Source organism: Giraffa tippelskirchi, chromosome 10 (genome assembly GCF_054371585.1).
Source record: "Giraffa tippelskirchi isolate mGirTip1 chromosome 10, T2T-mGirTip1v1.2.pri, whole genome shotgun sequence".
Classification (NCBI taxonomy): domain Eukaryota; kingdom Metazoa; phylum Chordata; class Mammalia; order Artiodactyla; family Giraffidae; genus Giraffa; species Giraffa tippelskirchi.
In genome coordinates, this window is record NC_137284.1 from 7,179,117 (window position 1) to 7,189,167 (window position 10,051).

At 43.8% G+C, this 10,051-nt stretch overlaps 1 pseudogene; it reads right to left on the reverse strand.

Annotated features, from left to right (window-relative positions):
- Positions 1-8,584: 8,584 nt before the first annotated feature.
- Positions 8,585-9,084, reverse strand: LOC145522732 (large ribosomal subunit protein eL21 pseudogene; annotated as a pseudogene).
- Positions 9,085-10,051: the final 967 nt, after the last annotated feature.

Here is a 10,051-nt window from a genome sequence, read left to right on the forward strand (position 1 = left end):
ATATGTTAGACATACTAAATTCTATAATTTTATAAGAATTATTTATATTTTTATAAATATATTTATTTTAAATAAATATATTTATTATATTTATATATACTTATATTTTTATAAATATATATTATTTATACTCTGTGACCCTATGGACTATACAATCCATGGAATTCTCCAGGCCAGAATACTGGCGTAGACTTTCCATTCTCCAGGGGTTCTTCCCAACCCCGCTATCAAACCCAGGTCTCCCACATTGCAGGCGTATTCCTTACCAGCTGAGCCACTAGGGAAGCCCATATAAGACTTATATTAAAGTCTAATATAAGAATTATTTACAGGGGGTTGGGGTAACCAGGAACTGACTAGTAAGAAGTAAAGAGAACTCTAAAGGGCGCAGGAATAGCAAATACAAGTAGCAGCTCCCATCCCCAGGGCTGGGTTGAGATCCAGACCTGTTGGAGAGGGAATGGCTGGGCCTCATTGGATAGTAGAGAAGTTACTCAAGTGCTGTGCACGCCCCGTGAAACTTGCTGGAAAACCCCCCTCTAAGATGCTGGGAAAAACTGTTCATGAAGAGTCTGCCTAGAGGCGTTCCACTCCTCCCAGGTTGCAGGCTAAGGGCTGCTGGCCACCTGTACTGCAGAGAACCGGTGCTGCAAAAGCTGCCTCAGGAAGCTGAGCTGGGGAGGCTGGGCCCCCTGCGGAAGTCCGCCGAGATGCTCATCAAAACCCGGAAGTAAAACCTTTTCCTCAAGCAGTGTCTGTTAGCGCCCTCTACTGGCAAAATGTAGCATTCCGCCATCTGGCAAAGGAAAAAAAATGTAAAGGGCCTGGATTCATATTCACCGAGAAGACAAACATGATAAATTTGGAGCTGAGAGTCAATAAATTAATAACTGGAACGGAATTATTAGTTTGACTTTTACAAGTAAGGAAACTGAGGCTCCAGCGAGGGGAAACGGCACAACCAGTGCTAGGATTTGCTTTGCTCTTGTTCAGTGGCTAAGTCATATCTGACTCTGTGCAGCCCCGTGGACTGTATCCCACCAGGCTCCTCTGTTCTCTGCTGTCTCCCAGAGTTTGCTCAAATTCATATCCATTGAGTGGGTGATGCTGCCTAGCCATCTCATCCTCTGCCACCCCCTTTTCCTTTTGCCTTCAAACTTTCCCAGTATTAGGGTCTATTCCAATGAGTCAGCTCTTTGCATCAGTTGGCCAAAGTATTGGAGCTTCAACTTCAGCAACAGTCCTTCCAATGAATACTGCTTTGTTCTACAAAGTGCTTAAAAAGCAGGTTGCAAAGTTATCCACCTTATGTCGTTGCGGTGATAACTCCGCTAACCTTAAACATGCACAGACATACTCTCCAGCATGAAGGGATGTATACTGAATGCCAGTGGTTTCCTCTAGGATGCAAGAATTACAGGGAGTCCCCCTATATATTCTTAGGTTGACAGTAGAAAGTTGCTTTCTTTATTTATCAAAAAATAGTGAAATATTGGCAAATTTATAACTGCAACATAATATTTATTTCTGAGATGTGATGTTTGAAGTTTTCCCAATAAGTGTGAATTCCTTTTGTAAATAGGAAATTATGTATATATGTATATGTACTCCAGTACTCTTGCCTGGAAAATCCCATGGACGGAGGAGCCTGGCAGGCTGCAGTCCATGGAGTCGTGAAGCGTCGGACACGACTGAGCAACTTCACTTTCACTTTTCACTTTCATGCATTGGAGAAGGAAATGGCAACCCACTCCAGTATTCTTGCCTGGAGAATCCCAGGGACGGGGAGCCTGGTGAGCTACCGTCTGTGGGGTTGCACAGAGTCGGACACAACTGAAGCAACTTAGCAGCAGCAGCATACTTACATACATATATGTATACATATAATTTCATTGTATATGTGTAATTATATATTTTCATTATAAAAACATCTATAATGTGAAAGTGAAAGTCGCTCAGTTGTGTCTGACTCTTTGCAACCCCATGGACTATACAGTCTATGGAATTCTCCATGCCAAAATACTGCAGTGGGTGACCTTTCCCTTCTCCAGTGGATCTTCCCCACCCAGGGATGGAACCCAGGTCTCCCACATTGCAGGTGGATTCTTTACCAGCTGATGTAAAGGTACATATTACGCATACATGTAGGTTTTGGAAAGTCACCCCTCCAACTGTCTCTCTCTCTTTTCTTTTTTTTTAATTTTAAAACTGTATTTATTTATTTAGTTTTGGTTGCACTGGGCCTTCATTCCTGTGCGTGAGCTTTCTCTAGTGGTGGTGAGCGGGGGCTACTCTTTGTTGTGGTGTGTGGACTTCTCATTGAACTGGTTTCTCCTGTAGTGGAGGACAGGCTCTAGAGCGTGGGCTTCAGTAGCTGTGCTGCATGGGCTTAATTGCTCCACGGACGTGTAGGATTTTCCCAGACCCGGGGTCGAACCCATGCCCCCTGCATTGGCAGGCAGATTGCTATCTGCTGCACCACCAGGGAAGTCCAACTGTCTTTTGCCAGAAGTAGTATCTTCCCTTCCAATACAATAGAAACTTTAACTAATGGCGATCCAAAGACTTCAGCGGAAACTATTTCTCATTCAACTCACTGCAAGATCCCAAGAGCTACTTGCTAATGGTCCATGCTTTGTTTCTTGATGACTTACCACAGGATAAAACCATCAGTTGTGTTCTTTCTACTTGTTTTATGAGATTTAAGTCATGAAACAGAAAAAAAAATGCTATTAAACAATGGTGGGGTTTTTTTGTGGCAGTTACCCAAATGTCATTTTAGAACGTATTTGAATTGTGCTTTGTATTAAATAGTCTAAAAATTGATAATTAAGTAAAGCATTTAGGGACTTCCCTGGTGGTTCAGTGGTTAAGACTCCATGCTTCTACCGCAGGAGGCATAGGTTTGATCCATGGATAGGGAACTACAGATCCTACATGCTATGTGGCATAGCCAAAAAAAAAAAAATAATAATTTACTCAAAAGAGAAGAAGAAGAAATATCTCGTATCAATAACTTAAACTTCTATCTTAAAACATCAGAAAAAGAAGGGAAAACTAAACCTATAGCAAGTGGAAGGAAGGAAATAATAAAGATAAAAGCGGGAATTGGGAGTAGGGAGTGGAAAATTGATTGAAAGGGGTCAAAAGATACAAATTTCCAGTTATAAAATGAATAAGCTATGGGGAGATACTGTAGAGCATGGTGACTATAGTTTATAATACTGTGTGGCATATTTGAAAGTAGGTAAGAGAATGGATCTTGAAACTTCTTGTCACAAGAAAAAAATGGCTTGCAATCCCAAAGAAAAAGAAATGCAAGAAGGTAAATTGGTTGCCTGAGCAGTCTTTGCAAATAGCTGATACCACTCTAAAGGCAGGATGTGAACAGGAACTAAGTGCTTCTTGATGAGGGTGAAAGAGGAGAATGAAAAAGCTGCCTTGAAACTCAACATTAAAAAAACAAAGATCAAGGCATTCAATCCCATCATTTTGTGGCAAATAGAAGGAGTAAAAGTGGAAGCAGTGACAGATGTTATATTCTTGGGCACCGAAATCACTGGGGACAGTGACTCCAGCAATGAAATTAAAAGATGCCTGCTCCTTGGTAGGGAAGTGATGACAAACTTAAACAGCATATTAAAAAGCAGAGACATCACTTTGCTGACAACGGTCCGTATGGTCAAAGCTGTGGTTTTTCCAGTAGGCATGTACAGATGTGAGAGTTGGACCATAAAGAAGTCTGAGCAGCCAAGAACTGATGCTTTCAAATTGTGGGACTGGAAGAGATGCTTGAGAATCCCTTGGACAGCAAGGAGATCAAACCAGTCAATCCTAAAGGAAATCAACCCTGAATACTCAATAGAAGGACTGATGCTGAAGCTGAAGCTCCAATACTTTGGTCACCTGATGCGGAGAGTCAATTCATTGGAAAAGACCCTGATCCTGGGAAGGAATGAAGGCAGGAGGAGAAGGGAGCAGCAGAGAATGAGATGGATGGCATCACCAATTCAATGGACATGAATTTGAGCAAATTCCAGAGACAGTGGAGGACAGAGGAACTTGGTGCGCTACAGTCCATGGTGTCACAGAGTCAGACATGACCTAGCAACTGAGTAACAATGGTGATGGATGATAACTGAACTATTGCAGTGATCGTTTTGATATATATATATATATATATATAAAATTATGTTGTACATCTGAAACAAAAAAATTGTCTATTTCTCAAAAATAGAAAAAGATTTAAAAATTTTAACTTTTTTTTTAAAAAGTGGAAATTAATGAAATAGAAAATAGAAAAATAAAAGAGAAAAATTGACGAAACCAAAATCTAGTCCTTTGCAAATATCAGTAAACTTGAAAAACCTTTGGCTTAGGTCTTAGTCAACCTAAAAAAAAAAGGATTCAAATTAATAGAATCAAAAGTGAAAAAAGGGACTGCATTAATGACTTTATAGAAATAAAAGATTATAAAGGGGTACTATAAGTAATTTATGCCAATAGACTAGATAACTTAGGTGAAATGGACAAATTTTTAGATGCTACAAACTCCCAAAATTGACTCAAGAAGAAATGTGTGCGTGCGTGCTAAGTTGCTTCAGTTGTGTCCAACTCTGCAACCCTATGGACCATAGCCCACTAGGCTCCTCTGTTCATGGGATTCTCCAGGCAAGAATACTGGGTTGCCATCCTCCTCCAGGGGATCTTCCTGACCCGGAGATTGAACCCGAATCTCTTATGTCTCTCCTGCATTGGCAGGTGGGATCTTTACCGTTAGTGCCACCTGGGAAGCCCCCAAGACAAAATACGCAATGTGAATATATCTATAACAAGTAGAGATTGAATTGGTAATCAAAACAAAACCAATTCCCTGGCAGTCCAGTGGATAGGATTCCACACTTTCACTGCTAAGGGCCCAGGTTCAATCCTGATCAGGGAACTAAGATCCCACAAGCTGCCTGTGTGGTGTGGTCAAAAAAAAAAACAAACCTTGCACGCACAGAAAAGTCCAGGCCCAAATGATTTCATTGGTAACTTTCACCAAACATTTAAAAAAGAATATCAATTCTTCACAAATACACAATCCCAACCAGAATTCCATAGGGCTTCTTTGCAGAAATTAACAAGCTGATTTTAAAATTCACATGTGATTGCAAGGGATTCAAAGTAGCCAAAACAATCCTGAAAAAGAACAAAGTTGGAGGATTCACTCTTCCTGATTTCAGAACCTACTCCAAGGCAATAGTAAGCAAGAAAGTGTGGTACTGTCATAAGGATAAACATACAGAGAAACGGAATAGAATTAAGAGTTCTGAAATACCTTGACTGTGGTGGTGGTTACACAGGTAACTTGTCAGAGCTCATCAAGCTACACCCTTAAAAGACATGAATTTTATTGTATGTAAACATATAGAGTTGAGTTAAAAAAAAAAAAAGTGCCTCCTGGTTCAAAGAATACAAAATACTGGTTCAAAATACAATACAATGTTCAGCATTTCACCCAGCCAGAGGGGTTTTACATTTACCCACAATAGACTGTGGTGTATGACAAAGTGCCAGTGTAGCTGCTTTTGGCTTATCTGATGATGTTTGTTTGCAGATAAAATTGTTTCCCAACAGCTTCCTGTGGGAGACTTGGGAGGAGTCCTTGGTTTGAGGTGGGAAAGATGGAACCAGGAAGTGAGAACGGGCAGATCACATAAGGTCCCTCAGTCAGTTGATGGAGCTTGACTCTGGGAGAAAACGAGGTGGGTGGCATGATCAGATTTGCACATCAGGCCACAGCCTGGGAAAGGACTGGAAGGAGTAAAATTATCATATAGAGAACTCTCAGGAAGGGTTGTAGATGTGCAGTGCAGGGAACTGGTGGCTGGACCAGGGTAGAGGCAGCGGGCAGTGGGAGGCATGGGTGATGCTGAAGCTTGGCAGGAGGAAGAAGGGAATCTGGGGAAGGGAGCAGGAGAGGGGAGAGTCACACAGGAGGAGAGAGGCCGCAGGACCATATAGGGCAGAGAGGTGGGGTACTTTGTGAGCTGGGTGATGGTGGTGTAGCCACGCGTTCCGGGAAACAAACTCACTCAGAAGGACACTGCAGATAGTGGAGTGCAGTTTATTACACCGGTGGGCCCCAGGCAGAGTCTGCTCTTAGCCAAGGACCCCAACGAGTTTTTGTGAAAACCTTACATACCCTAAGTGTACGTCCACAAACCCACTTCCCCAAATTCCCTGAAACTAGTCTGAACAAAGGAAAAGAAAGATACAATCAAAGTTATCCCTTGAGCCTAGGTAGTTAACAGTGGACAATTATCAATAGGCCTGTGGTCATATCCCAAGAAACATAGTAGAATTTATGATTCTATTGGGTTACACAGATAATTAGGGTATTCTTTTAGGCAATGGAGAGTCTAGGTACGAGCCGTGGGGCTCTTCCATGCAGGGGGTCTGGTTTTCCAGTTGATATGTCATTTCCATAGATACTGGGCATATAGCTCAAAGTCCACAGTCTGGCCCAAGATGGAGTCCTGCTTTCAAGATGGAGCCTGTTCTGTCTGTTTCCTCCTTCAATGGCAGACAGCTCTGAGGACTGACTGCCCCAGAAATTGGGACAATGTAGGATGCCAACAGCTTCATCCTTGGGAGATTCCCATCTGGAGATTCCTCAAATGGCCCAGAGGAACCAGAAGCAACTTGTGAGGACTCAGGGTCCAGGAAGGCAGAATGTGGGGCAGAGGCAGCTTCTGAAAAGCAACAACTGAATCCAGACAACATCTTCAGGTGCTGAGAAGTGAGGGCTACCGAAAGTGCCATACCAGCTCGACTAGCTGTGAAAGCAGACAGTGAAATAAAGATATTTCAAACAAAGGCTCTAAGTATTCACTGCTCAGAAATCCTTGCTAAGAGAACTTCTAGAAGCACCTTCGGAAGAAGGTCCTTGGGACTTCCTTGGTGGTCCAGTGGCTAAGACTCCATGTTCCCAAGGCAGGGGGTCCTGGATTCAATCCCTGGTCAGGGAACCAGATTCCACAAGCCACAACTCAGAGCTGGCATGCCACAACTAGTGCAGACCTTGTGCAGCCAAATAAATAAATATTAAAAAAAAAAAAAAAAAAGGACCTTGAGTCAGGAAGCAACAGTTAGAACTGGACATGGAACAACAGACTGGTTCCAAATAGGAAAAGGAGTACATCAAGGCTGTATGTTGTCACCCTGCATATTTAACTTACATGCAGAGTACATCATGAGAAACACTGGGCTGGAGGAAGCACAAGCTGGAATCAAGCTTGCCGGGAGAAATATCAATAACCTCAGATATGCAGATGACACCACCCTTATGCAAGACAGTGAAGAAGAACTAAAGAGCCTCTTGATGAAAGTGAACGAGGAGAGTGAAAAAGTTGGCTTAAAGCTCAACGTTCAGAAAACTAAGATCATGACATCCAGTCCCATCACTTTATGGCAAATAGATGGGGAAACAGTGGAAACAGTGGCTGACTTTATTTTTCTGGGCTCCAAAATCACTGCAGATGGTGATTGCAGCCATGAAATTAAAAGACGTTTACTCCTTGGAAGGAAAGTTATGACCAGCCTAGACAGCATATTGAAAAACAGAGACATTACTTTGTCAACAAAGGTCCGTCTAGTCAAAGCTATGGTTTTTCCAGTGGTCATGTATGGATGTGAGAGTTGGACTATAAAGAAAGCTGAGCGCCGAAGAATTGATGCTTTTGAACTGTGGTGTTGGAGAAGACTCTTGAGAGTCCCTTGGACTGCAAGGAGATCCAACCAGTCCCTCCTAAAGGAGATCAGTCCTGAGTATTCATTGGAAGGACTGATGCTGAAGCTGAAACTCCAATACTTTGCGGCGGTTCATGGGGTCGCAAAGAGTCGGACACGACTGAGCGACTGACTAGACTGAACTGAGCCTAGAAGGAAGAAACAGGATCCAAGAAAGTAATAGGGGAGCTGAGCAGCTGGGACACAAGTGGGCCAGTGTGAATAATCAGTGTCCTGGTACAAATGTATGAAGTGAAGTGAAAGTCATTCAGTTGTGTCCAACTCTTTGCGACTCCATGGACTCCACCATCCATAGAATTCTCCAGGCCAGAATACTGAAGTGGGTAGCTGTTCCTGTTCTCCAGGGGAGCTTCCCAACACAGGGATCAAACCCAGGTCTCCCGCATTGCAGGCAGATTCTTTTTTTTTTTTTGCCTTTTTAAAATTATTTTTTGTGTGTTGCAGGCAGATTCTTTATCAGCTGAGCCACAAGGGAAGCCCAAGAATACTGGAGTGGGTAGCCTACTCCAGCAGATACCTTCTCCAGCAGATCTTTCCGATCCAGGGATTGAACCAGTCTCTCCTGCATTGCAGGCAGATTCTTTACCAGCTGAGCTACCAGGGAAGCCCTTATATGAGTGACACCAAAAGACTAGAAATAATGTGAAAGTCTTGGAAAGTGAAAGTGTTAGTCGCTCAGTCATACCCATGTCTTTTTGACCCCATGGACTGTAGCCCACCTAGCCCCTCTGTCCATGGAATTTTTTTTTTTTTTTTTTTACAGTCCAGGTCTTTATTTTTACACCCATCAGGCCATGAATTCATAGGGAATGGGCTCCAACAATTCCGGGTTCCTTTCCATTGGTCCTCACAAAATGTGCTTCTCTGGGTGGAGCCTGCTGGCACTTCAGCCGAACCCAAATCCCTTTCTCTTTGGCTTCCTTCTTTTTCTGATCATTTTCCTTCACACGTTTCAGGAAGCTATCTCAGCTCTTTGAGTGCTTAATATGCTCAATACGCACATTAATTTTCTTGGCAAGAATCTTGCCCTTAACTTGTTTGTTTACGATGACACAAACAGTATGCTGTGACATTGTAGACTCTCCTAGTTTTGCCATGGTAACATTTGTGGGGCATTCCTTTTTGAACAGTACCCATTCCCTTGATATCTACAATATCACCCTTCTTGTAGATTTGCATGTATGTGGCCAAAGGAACAACTCCATGTTTTCTAAAAGGCCTAGAGAACATATAGCGGGTGCCCCTCCTCTTTCCCTTTGTGTTGGTCATTTTGGTGAATTACTGGAAGATGGCAGTTCCGGCCAAAAAGCCATGGAATTGTCCAGGCAAGAATATTGGAGTAGGTTGCCATTCTCTTCTCCAGGGGATCTTCCCAACCCAGGGATCGAACCTGGGTCTCCTCTATTGCAGGCAGATTCTTTACCACGTGAGCCACCAGGGAAGCCCTGAAGCTTTGGAAGGAGAAGAAAAAAGAAATCAAGAGAAAGTGAATGTTGGGGAGGGACAAGAAAAGATCTAGAGAGGGGATTGGGGTGGGGCGGTCCCCACAGCTCAGGGGTGACATAGAGTAGGTTGGGGACCGAGATCACCTGGAATTGAGGATGTAACTCCACGGACAGACAGACTTTCGGCCTCCTGCCTTGGCTCTCCCTTGGGGTGACCCTCCCCCTGTCCTTGCATGAGTGAGTCCCAACATTTTGTCAAGATCCAACTCAGATGCCTGCTTCTCCAGGAACCCTACCCTCCTCCCAGCCCCGAGGCTCATGACCCTAAGGGCCTGTGCACCCAGCATTAGTGAACATGTCAGGGCTGATGGTGTTAGGGCCCATGCCTACTCTGTCACCAGGCCCAGGCCCAGTTGGCTGGTGAATGTGTGCTGAGAATGTAAGTTGGGTGCGTGCCAAGCTGCCTGGGTTCAAACCTCAGTGCAGTGACTACTGATGGTGTGAGGATGATTGTTATGAGTGGGTGAGTGCAGGCAGGATGGGACAGTCTAGTGAGGCAAAAGGATGAAGGGATTGCACTGTCTCCAGATGGCCTGGCTCCACGTGGGCAGAAATGGGTACAGCTCAAGCCACCTGTTTGACTGTCAGTTGCTTGGGCCAGGGAATGCCTGGTTCCCAGTAACACCATTTCAGCACTGGCCCGGGAAACTGTCAGCTTCTACCACCCTCCCCCAGCATCACTTCTCTGGGGAAAGTGGCCCAGGTCAGGTGAGGGTGAGACACCCCCCATCCCTCTCTGCTCTACATGC